At 40.0% G+C, this 18,389-nt stretch overlaps 1 protein-coding gene across 5 annotated transcripts in view; it reads left to right on the forward strand.

The window, feature by feature from the left end:
• LOC126298959 (uncharacterized) overlaps positions 1 to 18,389 on the forward strand; it is a 152,211-nt gene that overhangs the window by 64,208 nt on the left and 69,614 nt on the right. The gene's annotated exons all lie outside the window — the stretch shown is intronic.

Here is an 18,389-nt window from a genome sequence, read left to right on the forward strand (position 1 = left end):
TAATGTAATGTTTGGCTTACCCCATAGAAGTGTGATGGAATCGTTAATGCTCTCAGTATCCATAAATGATTTGTCTTACAAGGCCATTAGCACACACATATTGTTCACCATGATGATGTTTACTTGAAAGTAATATTGCTGCATGACTGTGAGGATATACCAAACTACTTGGACAGCATTTTCAGCAGGTTTAGGTCACCTCAGATTCATACAAACGAATGGTTATGCAAAGAACAAGAAAAAAACATGATGTTTCAGGCTATAGCATTAATCATAATTTATCCAGCATTTCATGTAACTTAAAAACCTCAGGTCATACCGAAGAAAATGAAACAATCACATCAGTACCAAATAAAGTATAAGTAAGAAACATATGTGTTAGGGAGAAAAGGGGATTGCAGATTTTGGGAAGTTCAGTGCATGTGCTAAGGAAACTGCATGTAAGATAAGTGACAAATATTCTAGCATGCTATTTCAATGTTAAGGGTATTTATTAAATTGACCTGATAGAAGATGCAGAAAGAAATCATAAATGCTGTGTACCATATTGACATGACTATACAAAAGTGTGACAAAATGTTTAGGAAATATAAGTGAAAAATGCTCAAATAAATGTTGATTAAATATGAAAAGTTTTTACTTTGTGATGGACTAGGGGCTGAACCCAGTTCATTAACATCTGTGTGTGCTATCTTAGCATGTCTAATGGTCTGACTCAAACATTTAGTTAGACATGGGCTTCTGTCCATTGCTTTCAAACTTGTCAAGATGATGTGGCATGACATCTCCACAAGAAAGGGTAAAACAGGGTGTTTTGGTTTGTTCACTGTCTCATGGTTACAGCTGAGACTGAATTCTCTTATCATATGCCCCAAAATACCATAATGGTTCATTAACCATCACATATCTTTGAAGCTTAAGCAAGATAGCAAATGCACTAAGGGGTATATTCATAGGAATTAGTCGTTACTACACTATATAGGGCATGTGGTTCAAACATGGCTCCCACTGTTCCATGAATCTGTAGTAGCTGGGATGCGTGGGTCTGACTGCTGATCTGTGTTTAGTTCCATCTCTGTACTGAAGTATGCGGACTTGTAGGCATTAAATGCGAATGTGCTGACAGTGTCTGTGAGTTTTGGAGTCTCTTTGGCAATACATGGAGCCACAGTGTGAACCTCCTTTAGGAGTCAGTGGAAACAGAAATGAAAATATTGATGAAGAGCACAACCCAAAGTGAGGGGAAATGGCAAAGAGAATGGTACCTCCCCCATGATAGACACTGGTTCTAAGGAAAATACTAGGATACCACCACAGTAGGGAAAAATGTAACCATGAAGGACATGTTAATGTCTCCCTCACAAAGAATTGCTAAGATTTAAAAAAAATAAATCAAAACAGCAATTAGAAAGGACACAAAATTGACAGAAGAGATAGATGTGTTAAAGGAAAGCAACAAATCATTGAAGCAGAAGTCATTTCAAGACAAGGAACATATAGGAATGCTGAAAATGCCATGTTGTGAAGCCCAGCATCTCAGAGAAGAAAATGAAAAGTTGCATGTGAATGATGTAAAGACAAACTGTGTCATTTGCAGCTGTGGTGGCTGTGGGGGGAGGGGGGGGGGGTCATGTCAAGGAAACATAGGATGGTTCAAAAATAGCAAATGTCAAGGCCAAAAAAGCCATGATGCTATTTGTTAATGGGAATGAAAAAAAAAAAACCTATAAAGGATACACTTACCAAAGTGATAATTCTTTGACAAGATAAAGACAGTTAGATTACCAGCACACATTGTGATTATGGAGACAAACTCAAAGGAAGACTGCCAGAGAATCATGTAAATAAATAGCCTGTTTGAAAGAAATTTGTTGTGAAGAATTGAAAAGGAGGTGTCCCCTAATGGCAATTTACCAGCACACATTGTGATTATGGAGACATACTCAAAGGAAGACTGCCAGAGAATCATGTAAATAAATAGCATGTTTGAAAGAAATTTGTTGTGAAGAATTGAAAAGGAGGTGTTCCCCAATGGCAATTTACAATGTGCCAATGACTTCCTGGAGGAAATGTATGAGCTCAATTTGAGTGAAATCCTTTCTAGCAAGGACATCCAAAATGAAGATAGATTGAGATTCAAGACAAGTCCCAGGGACAGAGGAGTGGAAAATAACATTATTGAGATAAGCCCAAGGGCGCAAAGCCAGCTCCTTAACCAAGAATGGGTCTCCATAAACTTCCATGCACTAAGTATACAGAACTTTGTGTCAGTAACAAAGTGCTTCAATTGCTGTGACTTTTGACATTCCTTAAAACTCTGTAGGCTACACAAACAGGAGTACTCTGTCTATGATGAAGTAGGACACAAACAGAAGGATTTTCAAAACACGGATGCCCTGTGTGTCCTGCAAAATACAAAACCATGAATGCAAAGGTAAAAAGGGCTTCCAAACATATGAACAATATTAGCAAAGTTAGATATCTCAAACAGACTATGGACTAGATGATGCAGAATGCTGATGACATTCCAAACAAGTTTAGTCTTTAGCTTTTGTCACTATAAAATGTCACCACATCCAAGGAACAACAGAACGATTCACATTAAGCAATTGGACCACATCAGGTTGCGACTGTCCTGTTCCTATAGCCTTCCACCACAAAGTTTCTTGTAGGTGTCTTCTTTGTGTCATACTGCACCGTCTGTGACTGTATACAGAGCAGCTGTGGATGTGGGACTACCCAGCAAACACTATCCTGTTTGATAGGTGCCCTGACATCATCACTGGCAGGGTTGTCCATTGATTGAAATGCCATCCTCCATGCAGAACATGATTGTACTGATGTATGTTGACAGTTTGTATGATTATATCATGGATTAGACACAGAATGGGGAAATAGTGATTTGTTGCCTACATTTGGACACCAGTGTAATTCGTAACGATATGAAATGGAGATAGATTTCTACTAACCACATAAAGGAGGCATTGGTTCATTTCTTGACTGACCACAGCCCATTCCCTGTATATCTGCATCACATCCACCTTCATCAAGACAGCAAGTGGTCATGTGAGGAGAGAGGCTCCCCCAAGCACATCAACAATAAAAACTGTTGACAGTTGCGATATGAATATAATGACATCAAAGAAATTTTGTGTGTTGCTGACAGATGGGCTGAACTGAGCAGCACAGCTGACACAGTATTGGATCACTTTCAAAATGAGTAGAAATGGCTATGAACATACAGGAGTTTTATAAGTATACATCTGTAATACATAAAAACTGTGTCATATGAGCTGAACTTTGGACAAACAATGTACTAACTTTGTAGACTTGTAAAACAGATCGGGGACTGATGACCTCAGATGTTAAGTCCCACAGTGCTCAGAGCCATTTTAACCATTTGTAAAACAGATCACGAAGTAGAAAACTGTTTGGTTATTAAATTAACATACTTTGGAAGGCAGTGCCATCTGAATATAGGACAGGGTTATAAGCACAAATACAATTTTGTAATCTTAACAGCATGTTGAGGCAAAATATATTTAACACTAAAATTTTATGTGGCTATTGTGTAGATACAGTAGCTGAGTACCCAGCATTGCCTGATCAAGTATTTATCCCAGCCTTCTAGTAGCCCATCTCCTCCTTCCTGTCCGCAGCTCATGGTCTAATGGCTAGCATTGCTGCCTCTGGATCACGGGGTCCCGGGTTCGATTCCAGGCTGTGATGGGGATTTTCTCAGCCCAGGGATTGGATGTTTGTATTGTTCTCATCATTTCATCATCATCATCATTTATGACAGTGGCTAGATTGGATCGTGTAAAAATTGGACTGTGAAAAAATTGGGACTTTGTACGGCACTGATGACGGCACAGTTGACCACCCCACAAACCAAACATCATCACCTCCTCCTCCTCACTCTCTCTGTCTATCTCCTTCTACCCTTCTCTCTCAGTTGTTCTCGTCCCTCTCTCTGTCCATCTCCTCCTCCCTCTGCTTATCTCTGTCCAACTCCTCCTCCACCTATCTCTGTCCCTCTCGTACTCCCCTCTCTCTATTCATTTTCTCCTCTCCCTCTCTCTGACCATCTCCACCCCTCTATCTGTGCCCATCTCCTCCTTCCCTTTCTGTGTGTCTTCATATCTTCCTCCTCCACTCATCTCTGCCCATCACTTCCACCCCAATAAGAGGTTGATGGCTCTTATCCCACAGTATTTCTTTTCAGATAGTAAGTTACATGTGTACCAAGTTTGACTGCAACCAATCTAGGGTAACATATTTCACACATTTGTGTACATGTATTTCACCCATATCTCTAGTGAACTTTGTTTTCACACACCTCAATTTTTATGAGGTCTTATCCTTTCAGCTATGTGTTGTGCATTTATATAATTCTGCAGGTACATTTAGCAGCATATGTGGATACTGTCTGTGAAATGAACTGGGAATAGAGTTAGTAGTAAAGAAGTAATAAATTAAAATGTCATGCATGCTGCAGCAGTTTTTCAGTGCCAATGAATATCATGTCTCACCTGTTGTCAGCCTCACCACAGCTTTTCAGTTAATAATGTGCACTCACTGCATCTTCTGAAAAGTGAGCATGTAGACAGTGACACTGCTGGTTTGCATTGTTCAACTTCCCAAATCATTCCTCAGGGGAATATTAAAGAACATTATATGCCATGAGACTTGTCTGCATGCACCATAGGAAGAATCTTTGAGACTCTTATCTATTCTAAGAACTTATACCTCCTCAAGAAATGATTTATGACTTTTTAGCAGTGCTTGATGGTCATTCTTCACTATTGTTATGTCATGTTTTGAGACATGCTGCTTGGTGGTAAATGGCTTCATATCTTCCTCAGGCAACTGCTCCTCCATATAAAGCAACTTGTGAGGCAGAGCAGCCCAGAAAGGAAAGTGCCAAAATGAATTGTCAAGACAGGAGTTCCTAAACTCAATCAAAGAATACATTTCACTAAAGAAAGGGAAGCTATCAGAAGGATCTTCAGCAAAGAATCCAGGCCACCTATATCAGCTGCAGTGATGGCAATGGTGGAACCTTATGTTAGTGTAAATGCTGCAGCTATCGCAGATCTAGGTTTTATATGCTGTAAAGCATATACATGGGTGGTTGCTATTTTATTTACAGCTATGAAGTAAAGAACAACTATCATTTCCTCAAGAGTGAGCTGGAATCAGTTCTGTCCCAAGCTCCACACACTGTTCCTGATAGTGATCATATTCAGTACTACATGTTGCTACATCTTAATAACTAGTGAGAGGAAATCCTCCACATAACTTTCGATCAAATTTGCCAGATAGGTATGCTCATACCAACAATGTGTCCTTCAATCTGTTCAGTGATTGTACCTGGCAGGTGGCAGTGTGCAAACCCTCCAGGACTTACTTTTTCACCTACTGAGTCAAGGAAAGAAGTATCATTCTACTAGGTATCAGTGTATGTGAGAATTCATGGAAATGGCACTGCAAATGAATCAAATAAGCGTGCTTCCACAGGACATATTGTGGCAAAATTTGTTGTCACTTTACATGCTATCTCCTTGCTGTTAAGACACAAGATCATGTATCAGTAAGAACAGGAAAAGCTGGATGTACAGAACATAAAGCTGTAGTTGGTCAAGCCAATTCATTGAGGTGAGAGGAAATATAGGTAATGTGCCTCTGGGTAGCCTATAGCCCTATCACACAGGCTTCTCCTTCAGCAAGAAGGCCCGTCACAGTTCACCATTTGTGGTGTATGATCCTCTGTATGCCACATTTTAATTGAACGTGTTTTGTATCATGACAAGAATGCAGAAACCAGTTTGTAAGCTAATCTGCCCTCTGTTTTCAAGTGTGGCAAAACATATATTGAATGTGTTTTATGACATCTGACTTACTTGAATTGTTAGTTACAAGATTTTAGAGTCTATCTGGATTTCCCCTCAACATTGTGAATTAATTGTTTTGCTTGCCTATTTGTATTTTAACATTTGCCTACTTTTAAAACAAATGTGTTGTTACAGTATTGGATTTTGTGTGAAGGAGTGTTGAATGTTTGCTTGTGTGGGAGTGTGTCTGATTTTGATAAATAATTTTTTGGCTTCAGTTCTAAAGTTTTAATTATTTTATTGTTGTTGTTGTTGCTGTTGTTGTTGTGGTGTTCAGTTCGAAGATTAGTTTGAGGCAGCTGTGCTACTCTATTCTGTGCAAGCCTCTACATCTCTGAATAACTACTGCAATTTACATCCTTCTGAATATGCTTACTGTATTCATCTCTTAATCTCCCGCTACAATTTTTACCCCTCACACTTCCCTCCAGTACTAAATTGGTGATCCCTTGATGTCTCAGAGTGTGTCCTATCAACCGATTTCTTCTTCCAGTGAGATTGCACCACAAATTTCTTTTTTGCCCAGTTCTGTTCAGTACGACCTCGTTAGTTATGTGTTCTACCCACATAATCTTCAGCTTCTTCTGTAGCAGTACATCAGTTATTCTGCTGCCCAAATAGCAATTCAGTTAATCTTCAATACGATGACTGCCATAGATGACAAGCCCTGACCACTATGAAAGTCTGTAAATATTATGAAATAGCAAACACACAAAAAAGATCACTGTGTATCGATGTTTGAACTTAAGTAGACCACCAATGAAGATCCAGAGAGGGATGCTTGCATATCATTGGCAGCAGTGTTTGTGTTCATGGCAACACTCTCTTACTGCAGTGGCGGCTGTAGGGTATCCAGCAGTATGACTAATGACGTGCATATTTTAATGTAGGACTGACCAGATGCGGCCAGTGCCGCACACCTGATTTAATTCAACTACATTCCATTATCCTTGTTTTACTCTTGTTGATGTTCATCTTATATCCTCCTTTCAAGACACTGTCCATTCCTTTCAGCTGATTTTCCTTTACCACCTCAAACAGAATCACAGTGTCCTTGGCAAACCTCATTTTTTTTTTATTATTTCTTCTGCCTGAACTTCAGTTCCTACACCAAATTTTTCTTTTGTTTCCTTTACTGCTTGCTCAGTGTACAGACTGAATAACATTGCCAATAGGCTACAACACTGTCTCACTCCCTTCTCAACCACTGCCTCCCTTTCATGCCCCTAGACCCTTATAACTGCCTTTCATTCCCTGTATTTTACCATTGCTGCTTTCAAAATGTAAAAGAAAGTATTCCAGTCAACATTGTAAAAAGCTTTTCCTCAAGTCTACAGATGCTATAAATGTAGGTTTTCCTTTTCTTAACCTATCTTTTAAGATAAGTTGTAGGGTCAGTATTGCATCACGCCTTCCTACATTTCTCCAGAATCCAAACTGATTTTCACTGAGTTCAGTTCCTACCAGTTTTTCCATTGTTTTATGAAGAATTCATGTTAGTATTTTGCAATCATGACTTATTAAACTGATAGTTCAGTAATATCCATGCCTGTCAGTACCTGCTTTTTTTTGGAAATGGAATTATTACATTCTTCTTAAAGCCTGAGAGTATTTTGCCTGTCTCATACATCTTGCTCGCCAGATGGAAGAGTTTTGTCATGGCTGGCTCTTTCAAGGCTGCCAGTAGCTCTGAAGGAATGCTGTCTACACCCACAGCCTTGTTTCGACTTAGGTCTTTCAGTGCTCTATCAAATTCTTCTCACAGTATCATATCTCATCTTCATCTACGTCCTCTTCCATTTCTATAATGTTGCCTTCAAGTTCATCTCCCTTGTATAGGTCCTGTATATACTCCTTTCAGCTTTCCCTTCTTTGGTTAGTACTGGTTTCCCATTTGAGCTCTCAGTATTCATTGAGCTGCTTCTCTTTCCTCAGAGGCCCTTTAATTTTCCTGTGTGTGATGTCTATCTTTCCCGTAGTGAAATATGCTTCTAAGTCCTTATATTTGTCCTCTAGCAATTCCTGCTTAGGCATTTTGCACTTCCTGTCAGTCTCATTTTCTAGGCACCCTTTGTGTTCCCTTTCACCTGCTTCATTTGCTGCATTTTTATATTTTCTCCTTTCATCAGTTAAATTCAATATCTCCTGAGACATTCAAGGATTTCTATTAGGCCTTTTCTTTCCACCTTTTATTATTGTATTGAAAGTAGGTTGTGGTGAGGCAGTGTCAGAATAATGCCACAATGAAATTCCTTGTAGTTGTGGACAGGTTTATATCTGTACCACAAAGATAAGTGTGAACACCCGTCTTGTTGAACATAAGAGGAATTGCCGCCTGGGTCACACGGATAAGTCGGCCATAGCGAAACATGTTTACCAGGAAGGTGATCATGAAATAAAATTCAGCAAGGTGAGCGTTATATCAAAAGCCGGCCTATCAGCCCGTAAGTTTTAAGTACCTCTATTTCATTTTGTATTTATAAATCTGTATTCACCTGACCAGAAGTCTCGTTCCTCCTGGCACTGAACCTCACTAATTTCCACTGTATCTAACTTCAACTTATCCATTTACAGCTACATCTATGTAGATACCCCACAAACCTAAGGTGCATGACGGAGGGTACCTGTACCACTACTTGTCATTTCCCCTCCTATTGCACTTGCAAATAGAGCAAGGTAAAAATGACTGTATGTACACTCCCGTATGAGCCATATTTTTTTGTTTATAATCTTTGTGGTCATTATGTGTGATGTATGTTGGTGGTGGCATTAGAATCCTTCAACAGTCAGCTTCAAATTCTGTTTCTCTAAATTTTCTGAATAGTATTTCTGGAAAAGAACATTGCCTTCCCTCCAGGAATTTCCATTTGAGTTCCCAAATTATCTCCTTAACACTTACGTGTAGTTCAAACCTACCAGTAACAAATCTAACAGCCTGCCTTGGAATTGATTTTATGCCTTCCTTCTGTCCTACGTGGTATGGATCCCAATCGCTCTATCAGAATAGGTCGCACCAGTATCTTGTATGCAGTCTCCTTTGCAGGTGAACTACTCTTTCCTAAAAGTCTCCCAGTTAACCAGAGTCGACCATTTGCCTTCCGTACCACAGTTTTCAAAAGCTCATTCCACCTCACATCGCTTTGCAACATTACACCCAGATGAAGGACTTGGCCGTGTTAAGCAGGACACTAATAATACTGTATCTGAGCATTACATGTTTGTTCTTTCTACTCTTCCGTATTAACTTACATTTTTCTACATTTAGGGCTAGCTGCCATTCATTACACTAACTGGAAGTTTTGTCTAAGTCATCTTGTATCTTCCTAGAGTCATTCAACATTGACACCTTTCTGTACACCACGGCATCATCAGCAAACAACTGCAGATTGCTGCCCACCCCATCTCCCAAATCATTTATGTATATAGAGTACAACAGCAGTCCTATCACACTTCCTTGGGGTACTCCTGATGGTACCCTTGTCCCTGATGAACACTCGCTGTCGAGGACAGCATACTGGGTTCTGTTATTTAAGAAGTCTTTATGCCACCCACATATCTGTAAACTTATTCCATATGCTCATACCTTTGTTAACAGCCTTCAATGGGGCACCGTGTCAAATGCTTTCTGGAAATCTAGAAATATGTAATCTGCATGATGCCCTTCATCCATAGTTCTCAGCATATCACGTGAAAAAAGGACAAGCTGAGTTTTGCATGAGTGATGCTTTCTAAAACCATGCTGATTCATGGGCATAAGCTTCTTTGTCTCAAGAAAGTTTATTGTATTCAAACTGAGAATATATTTTCCATTTTAAATTGTCTAACCCAACTGCACAATTAAGGAAACTAATATTCCATGCACTGATCTTTAGAGCACCAGTTTTGTTTCTCCTGATGGTAGTATCCTCCTGAGTAGTCCCCACCTGGAGATCTGAATGGTAGACTATTTTATCTCCAGGATTTTTTACCCAAGAGGATGCCATCATCCCTTAACCATACAGTACAGTTGCATGCCTTTGGGAAGAATTATGGTTGTAGTTTCCCCTTGCTTTCAGTCATGTGCAGTATCAGCACAGAAAGGCCGTTTTGATTTATATTACAAGGTCAGATCAGTCAGTCACCCAGACTGTTACCAATACAACTAATGAAAAGACTGCTGCTCTCCTTCAGGAACCACACATTTGTCTGGCCTCTCAACAGATACCCTACCACTGTCGTTGCACTTCCAGTATGGCTATCTTTAGCAGCCAATGGCAAGGTCCGTAGCACTGGGAGGGTGTATGATAATAATATTAACAACAACAATAATAACCAAACAGTGCAGTAGTACATTAATAAGGGTTACTCCCTCTTTTTTTATGTGTTGTATGGTCAGTCACATTAACATCAATGCAGTTACAAATAGTCTTTCAAATTACAGTGACCCATTAACCTCTATAAACAAAATGACCACCCATAAACAGTTGTTGACAAGGAAAATTGTGTTATTTCATAACAGTGAACTTCACACATTGGAATGATGTAAACTGATGGAAAAGAATCATAACATCAAAAAATTATTAATGTAGAATAATGAAATTTTGGGAATAAATTTGTTTAGGTAACATATCTAAGTGATTAATGTTCTTAGAGCACAGGTTAATGAGTAACCATGAGAATGTTGAATGCAAGCATGCAGACATACATGCATTGTGTTGTACAGGTGCCGGATGTCATTTTGTGGTATGCAGTTCCTTGCCTGTTGCATTTGGTTGGTCATTACAGGGATGGTTAGTGCTGTTTATGGATGACACTGGAGTTGTCATATGATGATGTCCATATGTACTCGGCTGGAGACAGGTCTGGTAATCATTCAGGCCAAGGCAACATGTTGACACTCTGCAGAGCTTCTTGGGTTTCAACAGCAGTATTTGGGTGAGCTTTATCCTGTTGGAAAACACCCCCTGGAATTCTGTTCGTGAATAGTAGTGCAACTGGCCAAATCAGAAGACTGATGTAGAAATTTGCAGTCAGGGTGTGTGCGATAATCATGAGAGTGCTCCTGCTGTCATTTGAAATTTTACCCCAGACCATAACTTGAGGTACAGATTCAGTGTCTCTAAGATGCACACAGACAGGTGTGATAACTATATGCAAAGAGAACAAACTGGGATAGAAGTTCCAGTGGTTGATTCCAGGAATAATAAATAGCTAATTAGTATTACTGTAGCTTAGGTGGCTGCAGTCCAGGCCCTGCTATTCCAATTCAGGGTTGAACCATCTGTAACTATGAGTCCAAAGATGTTATGATTCAGTTCCTTTAAACCTATAAACCTTCATGCTGATTTAGTGGAAGTTAATGTAAATGTTGTTGGTAATTATGTAGTGATACAAGCTTCATTAATATTCTGTAAGGTGTTGGTTAGGGAACAAAATTATTATCTAAGTCATTACTTGTTATTTCAGTATATTTTCTTAGCATTCTATAGAGAATCATTTATAAATTTTAATTGCAGGTGGTTTTATGCAATGACTCAGGAAGAAAGAAATTTTGCACTACAGTGTTGCAATCCTTTAAAAAAATATAATCATTCAATGAAAAACATAAAGAAACTAAGAAATGTGCCTGAGTAGATGTTTGATATGTTTCCCGATACCCCAAAGATATCAAAAATTTTTGATAATTGTAGGAAGCAGTTTGGTTCATTGAAAAATATTCAAGAAAATAATGACTGCAAAAATTCTTTGGATGATGATGAAACAAGCTATTTTCCTCCACCTTCAGCTGTTCTGGAGACACTAAATATGTCTCTTCAGGATTAGGAGATTCCCATGTACATCAGATGAAGGAGCAGTCCACAAAAAAATTAAAACCCGTTGAGTTAGCAGTAAAAAAAGACAGTTATTTGTTACTGCAAAGCATTCCTCAGAATTTGAACATGAGCCATTGCAGCAGTCTGTAATAGGTAACTTGAAAGCTAGTTTTTGTTCAAGTAATAGGAAAAATAAAGTAATGCTACTAACTTGTTTGCCTGAATCGTGGAGTATTAGGAAGATAATGCGTGAATTCAATGCTCCCAACTACATGGTACACCAGGCAAAAAGGAAATAAATATATTAGAAAATCCTGATCAAAAACTGGGAGAGAATTTATTGTCACAAGAAGTTGTGCAATCAGTGAGTAATTATTTTTATGAAAATGACAAAATAAGCAGAGGAAGAAATACTGTGTAACTGTGAAGGGGGGAGATGGAGATAGAATAGTAATACCTGAAATACTTATTATTTCAAAACTAAATTACAGCAATGAAGATTTGGTTTTCTAAATTTGCAGCTGGCTGGTTTGGGCGAGCGGTTCTAGGCGCTAAGTCTGGAACCGCATGACCGCTACGGTTGCAGGTTCAAATCCTGCCTTGGCCATGGATGTGTGTGATGTCCTTATGTTAGTTAGGTTTAAGTAGTTCTAAGTTCTAGGGGACTGATGACCTTAGAAGTTAAGTCCCATATGCTCAGAGCTATTTGAACCATTCTAAATTTGCAGAACGGTTATTGTAGAACACACTCGGTATGCTTTCGCACTACACATCAAAATGTCAAACTAATGATAGAAAACACTAAGTTCAGTATCTTAAGCAAAGGAGAATTGACCTTGTATAAACACTATTTGGCAAAAGTGCTGTGCAACCCAGCATCATTCCACTGCATTATGGAAACTGTAGTTTTCCTAGAATTCACACACATTTGATTTTGAAAAGCCAAAGGCGTAAAAGGCATCAAACGCAAAAAGGTTCGCTGAACTAGCATCGTGCATGACCGTAAAGGTAATAGGCCAAGTCACTGATCTATAGGTGACATCAATCATGAAATGGCCAGGCAAGGGGATTTGCTGTTCACCATATCTCTGTAGGCACCTGTTTACAAGTGACAGCAGCAGTGGGCCTAGATCTGAATATGTTCGGGCATTAAGGAGGGGAACAAAAGCACCGGTGCCTACCTGCAGGCACAGATGTCGCAAAAGAACCAAAACCCTCTATAAAAGCTTTTAGAATCCTGATTGAGAATGGACTTTGATGATGACTCTTCCTGGATGTCTATATCCATGTACTCTTATGCTGCATTCTGTGCAGTTATGTGGCAGACTACCACAATGTGCGCTCTTTTTTTTTTTTTTTTTTTTTTTTTGGCAGACAGCCCAATGCTGGAGAAACACTTGATCTCTCATGTTTGGAGTAACAAGATGCACACAATGGCAACAGGGAACGGCAGCTGGAATACTGTTTATATGCTGTGCAGAAGCTGCCTGATTGTCTGGCTTGCACCACCAAGAGGTCGTCCTCTCTGGATGCAGTGGATGCCACTGGGCCACACTGTACTGCTGCGACACCACACAGTGCTTCCAGCTGCTGGCCACAGTTTAGATCTCATACAATGGGGTGATGGACAAAACCTCTTCGAGGGAGGGGCTTTCTAATTGGAGGGCCCATTGCCAGACTTCCTTATTCAGGGGGAGGGAGCAGATGATAACATCACAAACCATGATGTCCGCATATGACTCTTTTGACTTTGCTGTGACAAATTGGTGCTTGTGACTAAGGCCATGGATGGTCAAGGCCTAGGCATGATTAGACTGATGGGACTGCTTCATGCATTGGTGCTCTTCAACCCTAGGGGCCATGACGTGCGTGTGGGACAGTAATAGGAAGACAGCAGTGAGCATAACTTTTCAAAATTCCAATTGGGAAGGTTCCTGCAATGGGACAACTGCTGCAACACCTGATGAATGGTGGGAGAAATCAATGACAAGAACAGCTAATAACATACCCTCACATCCATAATGTGGAAGGCATGGAAATGTTGCTGTAGGCAAAGTTACTACATGTCCCAATCTTCCACTGCCTCGCCAAAGGCAGGAACTGAGGAGAAAACATAGTTGGAGATGAAGGGGGAAAGCGCAACACCAGCACAGCTCGTCAAATGACCATAAGTAGTTCCTACTAATGTTGCAGCAACATCTGAAGCAGTCACTCAATGTCAAAACATCATGAGAGAAGCAACAGCACAACAAAACACATTAAAAAATGGACCCTGCTCATTGCCAGTGTGTTCTGAGCACAAGTACTCACAAATAATAACAGACACAACACTTTGTTATGCTTAGAATACTTGTACAAGAAGACACTTGCCATGGACTGCCTACACAACTAGTCTGATAAACATAAGCCGAATGTCATCATATGATGGAGAGTGAGGCTGGCCAGGCCTGACTCTATAAGCCATCACCCGACTGGTGTAGTGCACTGCAGAGAGGCTTGATGCGCATCCAAGAGTGATGGCCTCTGCCAGTGCTAGCATCATTTCACACCTTACAACTGTGCAACCCAATTGTGGGTGTGGAAGCTATGCGGATCCCTACAGAGGGTATGTCAATAGAAAAGAGAAATGTGGGCAACTGAACTATCATTTTGCGATCCCTACAGAGGGTATGTCAATAGAAAAGAGAAATGTGGGCAACTGAACTATCATTTTGCCAAGTCAGTCACCTGACTTACATCTCATTGAACTCTTACGGGATGAACTTGACAGGGAGATCAGAAAATAGGCTGAAAATCTGGGGAATAATTCACAGGCAAAATTTGCAAAAACACTACAAAATATTATCTCCAGAATGCTGAGATTTTGTGCAGCTGTTCTTAGATCAGCTGGTGGATACTTTGAAGAAGCTAAAATCTAAATCATATTGTGTCGTACTTAATCTTAGAGAGAGAAAATATTTATTTTGTTGGTCTGTTTAGTTTGTACAATGTGTTTGTACATTGGAATATAGTATATAACTTCTTTCATGGGTGAGTGAAAACTTTTGACCTGTTGTGTACATTGATATCGGACAGAGACTGGGATATGGTACTGCCAGTCAAGACATTCAAGTACGTGACAGCAAAGCAAGACAATACACATTGTCAATCAGTTCACGTGAACCATGGTTGAGAGTCTGAAACAACAATGGATACTCTCTTTTCATTACAACCTGATAGTGCTGAAAAGGATACATAAAACAGCTCATCGCTATTCAGAACTAAAGAAGAAAGACAGTTGGCATGTGTTCAACCCTTGGATGCCCAGGATAAGGACTGCGAAAATTATAATTCCAAATACCAACACTCATGTGTCTTAGTAGGCAGTTTTTCACTTTGTGGATGGTCAGGCTGTAAGAAAAATTATAAAAGCACTACTTTAGTGTGTACCAAATCCTATGTCACGTGTCAGACATCACCTACAAAGCCAAGGATGATGATCACAAAATTGGAGTGATCTTGTGCCCTTTGCATGAAATTGTATCTTAATTCTGAGCTGCAGATCAATAATAGGGGTTTTCCATATATTGAAGATGAATACCTGCCTGATGATCGATACCTTGATGGAATAAACTCAATTTTGAATGTCATATTGAAGATGAGGAAGTGACAATACAACTTGTATGTGACATTCTTCCAGTAATGTCATATGAAGATCCACCAACTAGATCCAGAGGCAGAAAGCTCTAGTTCACTCTGAAACAATAGGTTGCAGTTTTTCCAGGATGAGGAACAATGCTTTATGCTGTACATCATATGTTGGGGTGTAGCTCTTGTAATCACTAGCAGGTAACTTGCAGATTGACAGTTTGATTCCCTCCTGCATTTATTTATAATTTAAGAATTCTGAAATAACTTGGGACCTAACTTTGGAATTTACGTACATATAAACAAGAGCAATGTTTGCTGAGACCATCTGTTCAGTTCTGTCTGTACGTTAGTGTGTGCAGAATAAATGTGCTTTCAGAGGAACTGTTACTTCTTGTTGATGCTCTGGCTGTTGGAAGTGGTATTTGATCCTGGATTATGTGTGGCAGTATAATGCATTAGGTGTCATTTGTAAGTTTAATATATTTCTGGCTAAATTTATGTACACCTTTTTAATCTGTTTCCATGTGGGAATTATGAAATGTTCTTGCTGAACATGGATAAAGAAGGAAATTAAAATATCATGAATAGGGAACTATGTGGACAGGTTAGGACAAGCACAGAAGTACATCACCTTTCACATTGCAGTAACAAATAAATTTATAAATTATCTATAAAATTAATTAACCCAAAGCTAAAAGTAAAACTATATGGGACTTTGTCAAAAGGAAAACCAGGAAGCCTCAAACAGGACCCAAATTTAGTTATTATGGGAAATGACAAATGAAATGTGGTTACATGTAGATAGAAAACATTTTTGTCACAACAAAATCATCCTTCAGTCATTCAGAACAAAATAAAATATTCAAATGACAGAAAATCACCAAATGAATCTTCTGTTATTTTAGTTATTTGACTGCACAAGTGACAACATTCATATAAAGAGACTTAAATGCTTTAACATTGAAGAAAAGTAATAACAATTTCGCTTCCTATTTAACCATTTGAATGCAGGGCCCATCTGTTATGTTGCAAGTGTCAGTTGTGGTCAGAACAGTGTTGTGTGTAGTTGTGCATGCATTATATTGGAGACAGTGAATTCAAATGTGGGAAAACTGTTGGTCCTCGTATGGTGGGTGCTTCTGTAACCACGATAGATGAAGTTTTTTTTGTATTTGAAGAGACACAGTAGGAAAGAAATACCACATGGAGGGATACTAGAAAAACTGCTGTGGCATGCCTGAACAATGTGCGACTGCAAAGTTTATATCTGACACTAGTGGCAGCTGGGTGCCACCATTGCCCACAGCCAGTATCATTGGCCGGCAAATACAAACATGTTGAGTTGCTGCCAGCAGGTCCTTGTCCACTTACATCTTCTCCACTGTATGCAAATGTTCTTGAGTCAGTCCAGCACTGTGCCAGTGTGTTTTTGTTGTTAGTGATAGCAATCTGTACTTGGACAGTTGTGTCCATGTTTCCCTAACCTAGTCATTATTCAGCATGCAGTTGTTTGGCAGCAATGTAGTTCATTCCACACATGTCTTTCATAAGTGAAAACAGATCCGGTATTGGTTCAGTTCCAACAACTTGAGTGACAGCAGCAGCAGTTAGGATTTTTTCATCAATTATATTTACAAATTCGCTGGGAGCAATAGCCCCCCCCCCCCCCCCCAGCGACTAGCTCTTATGTGCCTGACCGTGCAGCTCCCCCCCTCCCTCCCCCACCTCTCACCCCCAGGTTTCCCACCATTCCAAGAAGCATAAAAAGATTTGAACACATAAGTATGATGTAAGCAGCAAAATTTTGCAGCGTTTCAGCATTTTTCTTGTCATGGACTGCATCTGAAACATTTCATTTGCTTCAAAAACTTGGTCTATTGAAAGATCATCTGCATTGTCATTTTCTGAAATGTGTGACTTCCTTATCATAAGCAAACCCATGTGGTAGTTGCCTATTTGGAGTTCACCAACAGCAAAAGAACTCTGGTCAATCTTATTAAGTGTGGCTATCTGGCCTCAAAGATGTCGATAGCACCTTAATGAATTGTTCACAAATAGAAGAGGAAGAACAGACGATAGACTACACAGTCTACAATTCCATGCCTTCCTATATGGAAACAAATTTCATTTCATTGCCAACCATAAACCATTTGTGGCACTTTTTTGCCCCTGTTCTTGGCTTCCTTGCAGGACCACACAAAGACTTGACCAGTAATCAGCTGGTGATTGTTGATGAAACCCTTCTCCTTAGTATGGATTCGGATAAAGCCCACCTGGCATCCCATCAGTCCTGTGGTTTCTCCACTGTGGCATAACCCACATGAAAATGCTAACAAGATATGTTGTCTACTGGCCCAGCCCTCATTCAGTGATTGAGAAGCTTGCCCCTCCGCGTGGCTGCAAATAGTGTGCCAAGCAACAGGGAACCCCAGCCCCTCCTCGAAATTTTGCTCCATGGCCCACTCTTTTCTTTCTTTCCAACCCACTCCTGATCAGCCGAGGGACTGCACCCATATCGATTTTGCGGGTCTTTTCTGTCATTCCATGTATTTAGTAGTTGTGGATGCACTGTCAAATTACCCATAAGTCATGCACATAAGCTGCATCTCAACAGACATGACTGTGCGGGCTCTAATGCAGATTTCTGCAGATGAAGGCTACCACAGACAGTTGACTTTGATAATAGCTCACAGTTTGCCCTGACATTGTTCCAAGATTTCTGCAGCCAGACTGGTATTTCTCACCTCACGTCCACACCATTTCACCCCCAATGGAGTGGTGAGGTGGAACGTATGGTGCATGCATTTATGATCCAAATGGCAAAGTGCTTGGTGAACTCGTCTACTGATATGATGTAGCCTCTGTTCCTAAGCACCTACAGGACCACGCCCCTGAATAGGTGCAGCTTAGTGGAAGTCCTACACAACCAACAACACCTACACTGCTACATCCACTCCATCCTGCACCACAGCCTGCCAGCAGGCATCATTGATGTCAAGATGGATCTACTGCCCGCCCTGGACCCTTAACTGATGTTGGAAAGTGGCTGGCCAGATATCGCCTGCTCATCAGA

This window comes from Schistocerca gregaria, chromosome X (genome assembly GCF_023897955.1).
Source record: "Schistocerca gregaria isolate iqSchGreg1 chromosome X, iqSchGreg1.2, whole genome shotgun sequence".
In the NCBI taxonomy this organism is placed as follows: Eukaryota; Metazoa; Arthropoda; class Insecta; order Orthoptera; family Acrididae; genus Schistocerca; species Schistocerca gregaria.